Raw genomic sequence first — 10,180 nt, 5'->3', positions numbered from 1 at the left:
AATTTATAAGTTTACAGATTGAGGATGAAATGAAACCCACATCTCTCACAGGTCATTTTCAGGCTTTCTAATCACTGAACTACAGGAAAATGACAGGATGGCTTCTCCCAGCCATGAATATGCACATTCTGCATAAAAGGTGTCTAGCAACAAAAGTTCACTGACATGAACTCCAAGTGGAGCAAGCAGCTCCTTCCAACTCTGTTATTTTGAGGATTTTGAGGGACACACTTTTAATTTTGCATCTGTACTTGCCTGCCTGCTCTGCCTCTGCACTGAAACAATGAAACACTTGCTGTGTTGGCAAAATGGAGTGTCAGCATCCTGGTTATGAACTCGCAGTGTGGACTTAACTGAATATTCCTGAATTAGCACTGTCATGGTTGAGGCAAAGGTGCACAGTCCACCCACAAGTTTTCCAATAGCAGTTGTAACACTGGCTCATGGAGCACAGCTGACACAAGCACAGCATTTGCCAGGATTATTTAGCACTACTCCCCAGTGACTGTGACTTCAGTCACATAGACATCATTTCACAGTGAAAAGCATCTTTTTCAGAGTGGATCCCAAGTGATCTTCTTTGTCCAATTGCTTCCCTCACATACCACGTAGGAAACCTGGACAGAGAACCAGATGCAATTGAATTCACCCAGCACCAAGGTTACTCAACATTAATGGCCACAAATCTGAGCTGTGCAGTACCAAGATGCTGCAGACTTAACCCACATTTCCTTGTAAGCAAAATGAAAGTCTATTGCTTCTCTTGCCAAAGAAGCACAGACATAATTCCACTAATGATAATGAAGTATCAACTAACACAATGACAAATGCCCCAAGAATATCTAAGTATTTACTCACTAAATGAATAAGGCAAAGGACACTTGTGCATGCAGAGATTTAAAATAACCAGCTTTTCCTCCAGTGAGAGGCCTCTATTCTGTCCCCCAAAAGGCACAAAATAGAAAAATGCTGTATAATAGGCAACCTAATTCTATCATACTTGGTGCCCACAAGGAAGCCAAAACCACAGCTGCACAAGTTGCCTAATTTGTAAAAGTCTGCCATTGTGATGGTGTTCTTTGGACATTGTTTTTTGTACATAGCACATAGTCAGGTGTATGCAGTTCTGAGGCCCTTAATGTGATTTATATCCCACTTGTTTATTACAGACATAATAACCTGGACACAGACGTGTGTACATTCAACAAACTGATGGTTCTCTGGGGAAACAGTCACCAAGAAGTTACAGGAACTGCATATGACAGCCTTTTTCAGGAAAATGAAACCAGTTCAACTTGGTTACACAGAACATTAACTTGTGAGAAGAACTGAATTAGAATATATACTTGTGAGGTCCAAAAAGCAGCTTCACTTGCAAGGATGTTTTTCAGGCTCTCAATATTCAAATGATAAAGGACTAAACATCTCTAAGAATAAACTACATAATACCTCAGACAGCAAGCTCAGATTAAAAGGAGGTCAGAGGAGATACCTAGTTTTAAAATTACATTTTTGCAACTCATTGTATTATCTTTAAAAGTTTACTGACCAGCTGTCACAACTACCCTGTCCTTCACAGAATATTACTTAGAACACATGGATCCTTTAACCTTGTCAGCGGTTTATTTGTACAAAGACAAGACAATTTATAAAACTGAGGAAAACCAAATTCCAATACAAACAGCCATCTGAAGAATTCCTGAATGACCAGGTCTGCTCCACCTTTCCCTGTGAGAGCAGAAATTTTGTCATATTCCAGCAGTCATTTCAGGAAAAAAATCACTACGTGAATTAAAATGTCCAGCTGCATGACACCTTTATTTACCATTGGATTTATACTTTCTTTTTCACTTTTAAGTGAAATCACAACTAATGACAATACTCAATGAAGCTGTAAACTACTAGTTTAAACTAGCTCAGCCTTGAAATTCCTTCTGAAAAAAAACCCCAAATATTAACTGTAATGGGGAGGTGTGCTTTCATAAGAAGAGTAGGATCTGGCTATAAGTAGCTGGTGTATGGCCCTTACTGTATGCAGGGGGTTTGTTTGGTTGTGAAAACAAAAACTTCTTGATGTGATATACAAAGGGTTATTCTACTTAACATGCCACACATGAGGGGACGCAGAATGACGTGACTCGAGTTACTCTGTTCAGCTAGCATACTACGTCCAACTTTCTCCCTTTGTAAATTTATTTTCCAGCTTCTGAAATGTTTTCATAGTTTGAATGTGTGGTTTGAATTTTTAAAAAGAAGGGTTTGTTAGTGTCAAGTGGATTTTGGAAAGCGTGGGTCAGAATACAATTACTCTAGGTAGCAGAGAAAGTGCACAAGCTTCTGCACTGCATTTCAACCAGAAACATGCTTTCACAGCAGTCATAAACCAGGAAAGAGTGTTTATAGTACAGCCCTCACCTATAGCTGTGTTGAGGTGGTGCCTACAGGCAGGAATTCCAAAGTCCTTCTGTATTAAAAAACAAAGTGACTGCAAACTTCTGTGATTTGTCATGAGGCTGTTGCTATGATTTTATTTTTAAGAGAAACTGTATACTCTCCTATGTTTATTGCAAGAGTAGAAGTTGAAACATTAAGGATCTGAGTCCATGTTCATCTCCAGAAACACATCCAGGCCTTGTGCTGGCGTAGACGTATCTCACACCGGTCAGAAAAGACTTCCCAGAGGGTAAGACAAACCACACATGAAATGCAAAAGGTTCCAAAGTTCTTGAAAAAAAGAGATATCAGTCTCCACTTCATGGCTTTGAGAAGTTCACTGCCATGAATCTCTGAACAGCATGTGAAAGGAAACTGCAGAAACAGAATGCAGAATCTGGCATTCTATTCCCCAACAGTCCTCTCTTTGTCAGGTCCAGATATTAAGAAAGAATAAAAAATAAATAAGAAAGCACTGTTTTAATCAGATAAATCAGAGACTCAATTAGGTTGGAAAATACCTCTAAGATCACTGAGTCCAAGCTGTAACCAATCACCACCTTGTCAACTAGACCATGGCATGAAGTTCAGTCACTTCTTAAACACCTCCAGCATTGGTGACCCAACCACCTTCCCTGGCCAGTCCATTCCTATGGTTAGCAACCCTTTCCATGAAGAAATTCTTCCTGATGTCCAACCTGAACCTCTCCTGGTGGAACCTGAGGCCATTTCCTCTTGTCCTGCTGCCAGTTGCAGGGGAAAAGAGGATGACCCCCATCCTACTACAGCCTCTTTTCAGGTAGTTGTGGAGAACAATAAAGTCTCCCCCCGAGTCTCCTTTTTTCCAGGCTAAACGACCTCAGCTCCCTCAGCTGTCCCTGAGGGAGTTACTCTCTAGACCATTCCCCACCTCCCTTTCCCTTCTCTGGACACACTCCAGCATCTCAATGCCTTTCTGGCAGTGAGAGGCTCAGAACTGGCACAGGATTCAAGGTGAGGGCTTACCAGCGCAGGGCAAAAAATCTGTTGTTAGAATGTATGGGACTGGACTGCACTCCTGCCTACAGAATTGAACACTGCCTAAATCAACACAGGTCAAGGGCAAAAGCACTTGATCTACAGAGTCCAATTTCATTATAAAAGGCACCAGAACATGTCAGGTATCATCTTGTAAGGATTCAGGACCTGGAACAAGAGTGGTCTATGAATCAACATTGAAATACATTAAGACAGTGCAATAAGAACTTCTGCAAATACAATCTATCATATATCTGATGCAGTTCAAATTTATTTCTTCTTAAAAGACTAAGAATCTTTCAAAAATACTTATATGACCTAGTTTTTAAATTCTGTTGCCTCAGAAAAGCCATGCATTTAGCACACCCTGTAGTGGCTGTATAATGCCACATAAAGAAATGCTGAAGCAAACAATTTGAAAAGTTTAGTTACCAAATAATAATTTTACAAGTTTTATCTATGGATGAAATATTTATGGAAAGGCTTTAAAGATGGTAGAAGCACGTAATTTTTAAAAAGAGAGAAAGTGAGCTATAGTGAAACAACACAGAAGGCTTTTGACTTCAAAGCTGACATAAAGAAAGTTTAGCAAGGTCTAACAGAAATGAGGATGCCATCAAAAGTCTGTAAGCAGCTATGTAATCTTTGAAAGACTTGTAATTGATGCAGCATCTGGACAGAGCTGCAATAATCTCATTTTGGAATAATAGAAATGATTCTAGATAGCAGCAGCAACAAACATGTCATGGATCCAAAACATCTATCTAGTGAGAATGAGAAGAAGCAAGAACAGAACACAAATTCCCACCAGGAATGCGACACAGCAAGGACTCAAGAAACAAGAAAATGCCCTGGAGAAAGATCTACAACAGCCACTAAGTGCAGCTCCAGTATCTAAATATTGAATTGGTCTGTCAGTAAATCTGAGTGAGCTGGGTAAGGTAACGCTTAGGTAGACAGTAAGGATGAACAGTTTCACACATGAACAAACACAGCACTTCACCTTTGATGAAGATGTTGAACTTGACTGTCAAAGAGACACTGTGCTATCCTAATTTAATACAAATGCTGACATAATTAAAGTGCAGCCATTTAAATGAACAGGTGAAGACGTGGTGAAGGCTAGAGGGAGGAGAAAATAAATAAATGACCCAGAAGAAGAGACATGTCAAAACTTTTTTCCTTGTTCATCCAGACACTGCTGAAAAGACTAGGGGAAAACATTGCAAGGCACAATATTAGTTGAATGTGCACTCGCAGATGGGGATCAACAACTCCATTAGAACAGACTTTAGGCAAGTCTTGTGACCTGAAAGTGTTTGAAAGATTGCAAGGCAAGATGTATTCTATTACCATCTGAATGGCAGTTGTCTTGTGTCAAGTGGGCAATTCTCCTTGAATTGAGACATCACTCTCTCTCTGAGTGATCACAATCACCCCTCCCTCGGGGAGGGGACATCTGCTGATAACAGGCTATTGAATGTCATTGCATGGCTGATATGAACTGTAACATTCCATTGTGAGATGCTCCGCCCAGAGGGAGGAGCCAAGCATTGCTACCCAGATATAATCTGGAGATTTTGGAATACCAGCATGGCTTCCCACTGGATTTCCCAGAAGAACAGCAGCTGCTTCTTCTTCCATGGATCTGCGGAGGAAGAATACATCCTTTTCTACAGGACCCCCTGCTCCAATAGGACCACAGCTGACACTTCAGGAGGACTGCAGCCACTTTTCTGACTGGACTGCTACCAACAGCCTGACCAACAGGGTGTCAGGTTGGGTTCTGACTCTGGCAGTGTTGTTCTAGTGTATTGCATTGTTTTATTTTATCCTTTTATTTTTTTCCCTTCCCTATTAAAGAACTGTTATTTCCTGCTCCCATATTTTTTGCCTGAGAGCCCCTTAATTTAAAATTCATAGCAATTCAGAGGGATGGGAAGGGTTTGCATTCTCCATTTCAGGGGAGGCTCCTGCCTTCTTTAGCAGGCACCTGTCTTTCCATACCAGGACAGAAGGTCACACGGAATCCTGCAGATGTTTAAGAATGGTCTATTGCTTTGTAGCCCATTGTATATTATGTTTATGGCACGCGAGCAGATACTGTATGTTAGATGACAGTGTTTGCTACATGACTTCACCTATTACATGACTCAGGTATAGGAAAATCCCATTTGCTCTGCTTTATCCATCTAGTCCTCTGGGTCCTGACTCACATGCACAGGAGCCAACAGCTGCGGTGGTACAAATGCTAAACCACAGTTGTACTCTCTCCACCCTTTTCCTTCTAGGTATTATATATACTGTATCACCTTTCTAGCGTGTCCATCTGAAGAACATTTCTGCATGGACTTTTTCAGCTCTCACGCAACCTACAGATTAAATGAATCTTAGGATAGTGGAGTAGTGATCCATTTACTTTCAAAATTTCTGCTACAAAGCAGTAACTGTCTAGGAAAGGGAAGAAAGTGAGCAACTGTGAGAACAACATTTTCTATTCTCTTTATCATGAGCTGACTGAAACAAGAGTCAAAAGAGGAGGTGCACAACTCCTGAGAAAGTTATAGACATAGACAGAACTGTTCTGTGAAGCAACTTGGTGCAAGGCATTGTTTGGTGAAGAGTTCAGAAGTTCGATTACGGCCAAAGGAGGTGGATAGCAAGAAGAGACAAAGCTGAATTTTATGCAGGTTGCTGGCTGCTCTGACTGTGAGCAGTGTGTTTCTGTGTATGTTGGGACAAAACCTACACATTCAAGATTCATTGTAGATCACAGTGCGTTCTGGTCCAAGACCTGTCACAAGTATCGGCCTGTAAAGAGGGAACGGACACGGTGACACAGAGGTAGTGAGAGCAAGAACAAACATCTGGGGTTTTTTTGCATTGGCTAACAGGAGTGTCAAGCGTTTCCACAGACCTGCACAGGTGTGGCACCGCCTCTGGTTCTTGTTTCCCGCATCAATTGTGCCGTATCTTTGTTTTTAATGTGCACAGCGCCAGCCTTTGCGTTCAGTCGCATGTAGTGCAACCTGACTAACACGGCCCAACTCGGACGGCTGTAGGTGAGGAGTCACGGCGGTAGCGCCCAACGTAACAGCGTGACACCGAGGGCTACAGCACCAACACTCAGAGCAAACCGAGCCAATTCTTCCCAGAGCTCTGCGTGCAATTACAGCTTTAATTTTTTTTTTTTTTTTTTTTTTTTTTTCAAACCTGAGGAACCAGTAAGACACGCTTCGCGGCCGCCTCCCTCCCCGCCGGCCCCCGCGCCGCTCCCGGCGCAGCCCCGCGGCCGCCCCGCCGCCCGGGCGGTGCCGCTGCCGGGACCCCCGCCCCGCTCCGCCCGCCCCGCCCGCCCCGCGGCTCCCCCGGCGCTGCCCCGGAAGGCGATCGTGCCGCGCTCCGGAAGCGGAGCCGGGCAGGGTCCGGCCCAGAGCGCGGCCCTGTCGCTGCCGCGGTCGGAGGCGCAGCTGTGCCCCGGCCCGACGCGGGGCCGCCGTCTCGCCCGTCACAGGCGGCCCGGCGCGGCGGCCAGCGCGGGGCTCATGGCCCAGGTGGGTGTTGGTCCTCGCCCCTTCACCCCGCTCCTTCCCGCGGGGTGCCCGGCCGGCTCCGCTGCCGCCCCCTCCCAGTGGAGCCCCCCAGGCCCCGCAGCAGCCCCTAGTCCTGGCTCCTCCCGCGGGAGCCGGGCTGGGACGTGCCCCGCGGTAGGACCCGCTTCTCCTTCCCCGGGGGTCCGGGCGCGGGAGCTCGGTGGCTGCTGGGCCCCCGCGGGCACGGGGGGCTCCGGCCCCGGGCTGTGTCTGGGCGGGGAAGGCCGGGCACGGAGGGGAATCGCTGCCTTGCCGTGGGGCTGGGGCGGGAGCGGGGGTGGACGAGCGGAGTGCGACTTTAGAAACAAAAGACGAGGCGATAAATTTGTCCCTGCTGTGGCTGTGTTGGAGGCAGGTCTGGCGCGGGAGCGGTCCCGGCTGCCTGACCGCCTCCTCGTTGCTCGGCGTGTCTGATGCTTGTGTCTCATCTCGTGTCACCTGTCAAGCCCTCGCACCTTCCTCTAGGTCAGCTGTGTCCGTCACTCGGCTGACAAGATAAGTACGTTTGCTATTCCACGTCTGTGAGCAAGCCCGGGGGGCGTTCGGGGTGCGAGCCCCGAGACTAACGGAGAGCTCTGTCGGGTCGGTGCGTTGGGAGCCGCAGACAGAGCCTGCCAGGGGAAGGGGATCCTCCCGGCTCTTGGAAGGGGTGCTGTGCATATGAATGAAAGCCATACCGAGCTCAGTTCCTCCTCATTTTCAACTGCCCTTCCTCTGACATATCGCTACAAATAAATGTAGCAAGGATAGATCTGAAGACACACTGACATCAAAAGGTGTCTCAGCGCTGATTTGGCTTGTGTGCTCATCTAAACTTGAAAATTTGGAAGAAAAATGCATGTTCTTTGATCTTCCTGGTCACTGCATCTTGCTCAAAGTCATTGCTTAAGATGCGATAATCATAATTAGAAATCACTAGGGATGTTGTTGGATTGTGAGTGGAAAGTAATGCTATTATTGCAATGAAGAAATAGTGTAGAAATCAAGATTGATTTTAGTAAGTATTTTGAAAATAATGCCAACTGTGGTTTGATACTAATATTTTTAACAAGCATTTTATTTGTGACTTTTAAATATTCCTGGATTTTTTTTTTAACTTGGAGGCCTAGTGACAAAGTGATGTTTAGTGTAATGAGCAAAAAGAGTTCTCTGAGTAAATCTTTAATGGTGTCAACATTAGCAGTAATTCCATATCATGAACCTGTCAATCTGTTCTGCTTATTCTACAGTGTATTTGTATTTAGCAAAATGAAAAACTAATTTTTAAAGATTTATTTCTCTGTTAAAAGTGGCTTGATATTAAGATATACAGGTTCAGATCCAACAAGCATTCTGTATTTTTGTTGAAATCAGCAGAACTGCTAGGGAAAGTCATTGTCTGTTTTCCTTGGTTAGCAAGTGCATTTGAACAGCACACCTGTCTATGCCTGCTTGAAAGGAAACCTGTATAAGTCATCGGTTCAGGTCCAACTGCTAGCTCCACATTAAAGGGAACAAAATTAAGAACTTTGTTCCTTGACAGAGAGCCCTGAGTTTATTTACTTCCATGTCGAGAATCCTTTGAAAATGCTTGTTGAAACAGTGTGCCAGCAGTTGTATGAATATATGGTTAAATAGCTTTTCAGGGTTTTGCTCACTTTCCAGCTCAGTGTATTCTCTCAAGTGTTGGTGGTGAATTGTAGTAAAAATAAACTGTTCTTACTTCTCTAAAATTTTTATAGGTAGAGTACTTTGGAACACTTTTTCATCATACAAGAAATTTCTCTTAAGGAGAGGATCAGTTATCTTATAAAATGCTGCTGTAGGCAGGTGGTAGTCTGTGGAAGAATCTAGCTTTGTAAGAGAGTTTCATTCACTGGGAAAATACAATGTATGGCACTTGGGGAGAGTGGTTTTCAGGAGAAAGCATCTGATTCTGCCCTTCACTTCTTGAACTGTAATGTTGCTAGGTCTTATCTTTTGAATTGATATGATTATATTTCTTTTCTTTGTTAACTGGATGAACATAAACGTACAGTTACGTTGCATGGAAACAGTTCTCTGCTAAATTTAACAATTCAGTTACAAACCCCATTGTTTATAAATTAAAAAGATGGTTGCTAACAGTCTGTATTCCTTCTTACAATACTTCGATCAAAAGTTAGCTTGAAAGTAACTACATCCATATTTATTAGGTGTCTGATTATGACCTCATTGAAATTGATTTTGTTCATTTCTGTGATGGCTGGGACTTGTAGTTTAAGCAAAACAACTTTTTGAATAATGGATGAAATTCACTCCTGAGTAGAGAGGTTTGTTAGACAACTTAAATCACCAGAACCATTTAAATTCCTTGTAAGTACTAAACTGTGGTCAAGATAATACTTAACATGACTGCAGTTATTTTATTCCATGTGTGTTCTTCTTATGCAAATATCTGAGGTCGCTTAATCAGTGATGTTTAAAACAATTATCTGGTAAAACTATCATTAAGTTAGAGAAACTAATGCTCCCTCCTTGATGTATTGAATATGAGGGGTAAAAGTGGTTAATGTAGTGAGCTGGCCTCACTTCTTGCTTCTTGTGCCCAAGTAGACTATGGCTACTTAGGCTCCTGCAAAGATTGGAATAAGGTTTAATCTTTGGAAAACATTGATTAAAATAGTCACATTCAGCTGTGAGGCAAGTTGAAATTTAAAATGTGGTGGTGTCTGAGTGTTTCCACAGCTGATAAAAATTGGACCTCCCACTTTCCCAGCATCCTTCCTTCTCTTCCTTCCTTGTGCTGGTAAGGATTGCACTGGTTCACAAACCTGTACTGGCTGAAAATTAGCAATTTTTTTTTTGCTTGGTAGAATTATTTTTCAGTTGACTTGGCACCCTGAACCAACTCACCCAGCAGTTGCACAGCTGTCAGTGACTGTGTGAGCAGAGGAGGGGGATCCCAGAGAGGAAAGGCATGAGTGGCAGACCACAGCCCTCCTCGAGCTGTGAGGTTGGTGCAGGATCTGGGAGGCTGGTGCAGACAGATCTGTTGGTGTTGCAGGACTCCAGCCTTCCAGCTCATGCTGCTGCTTTGCACTGGCACACAGCTGGCACAGACCAGCTCCACCATTGAAAAACATGGTCCTGTTTGCTTCCACCCTGCTCTGCTGCTT

General features: G+C 43.9%; 1 protein-coding gene across 1 annotated transcript in view; it reads left to right on the top strand.

Moving 5' to 3' along the window:
• Positions 1-6,867: 6,867 nt before the first annotated feature.
• Positions 6,868-10,180, top strand: part of FRS2 (fibroblast growth factor receptor substrate 2) — a 52,149-nt gene continuing 48,836 nt past the window's right edge. Inside the window, exon 1 of the mRNA XM_059846934.1 lies at positions 6,868-7,004. The gene's annotated coding sequence lies outside the window, so the exon portion shown is untranslated. The remainder of the gene's footprint in view (positions 7,005-10,180) is intronic.

Source organism: Haemorhous mexicanus, chromosome 5 (genome assembly GCF_027477595.1).
Source record: "Haemorhous mexicanus isolate bHaeMex1 chromosome 5, bHaeMex1.pri, whole genome shotgun sequence".
NCBI lineage: Eukaryota > Metazoa > Chordata > Aves > Passeriformes > Fringillidae > Haemorhous > Haemorhous mexicanus.
This window is presented reverse-complemented; position numbering and strand designations above follow the sequence as displayed.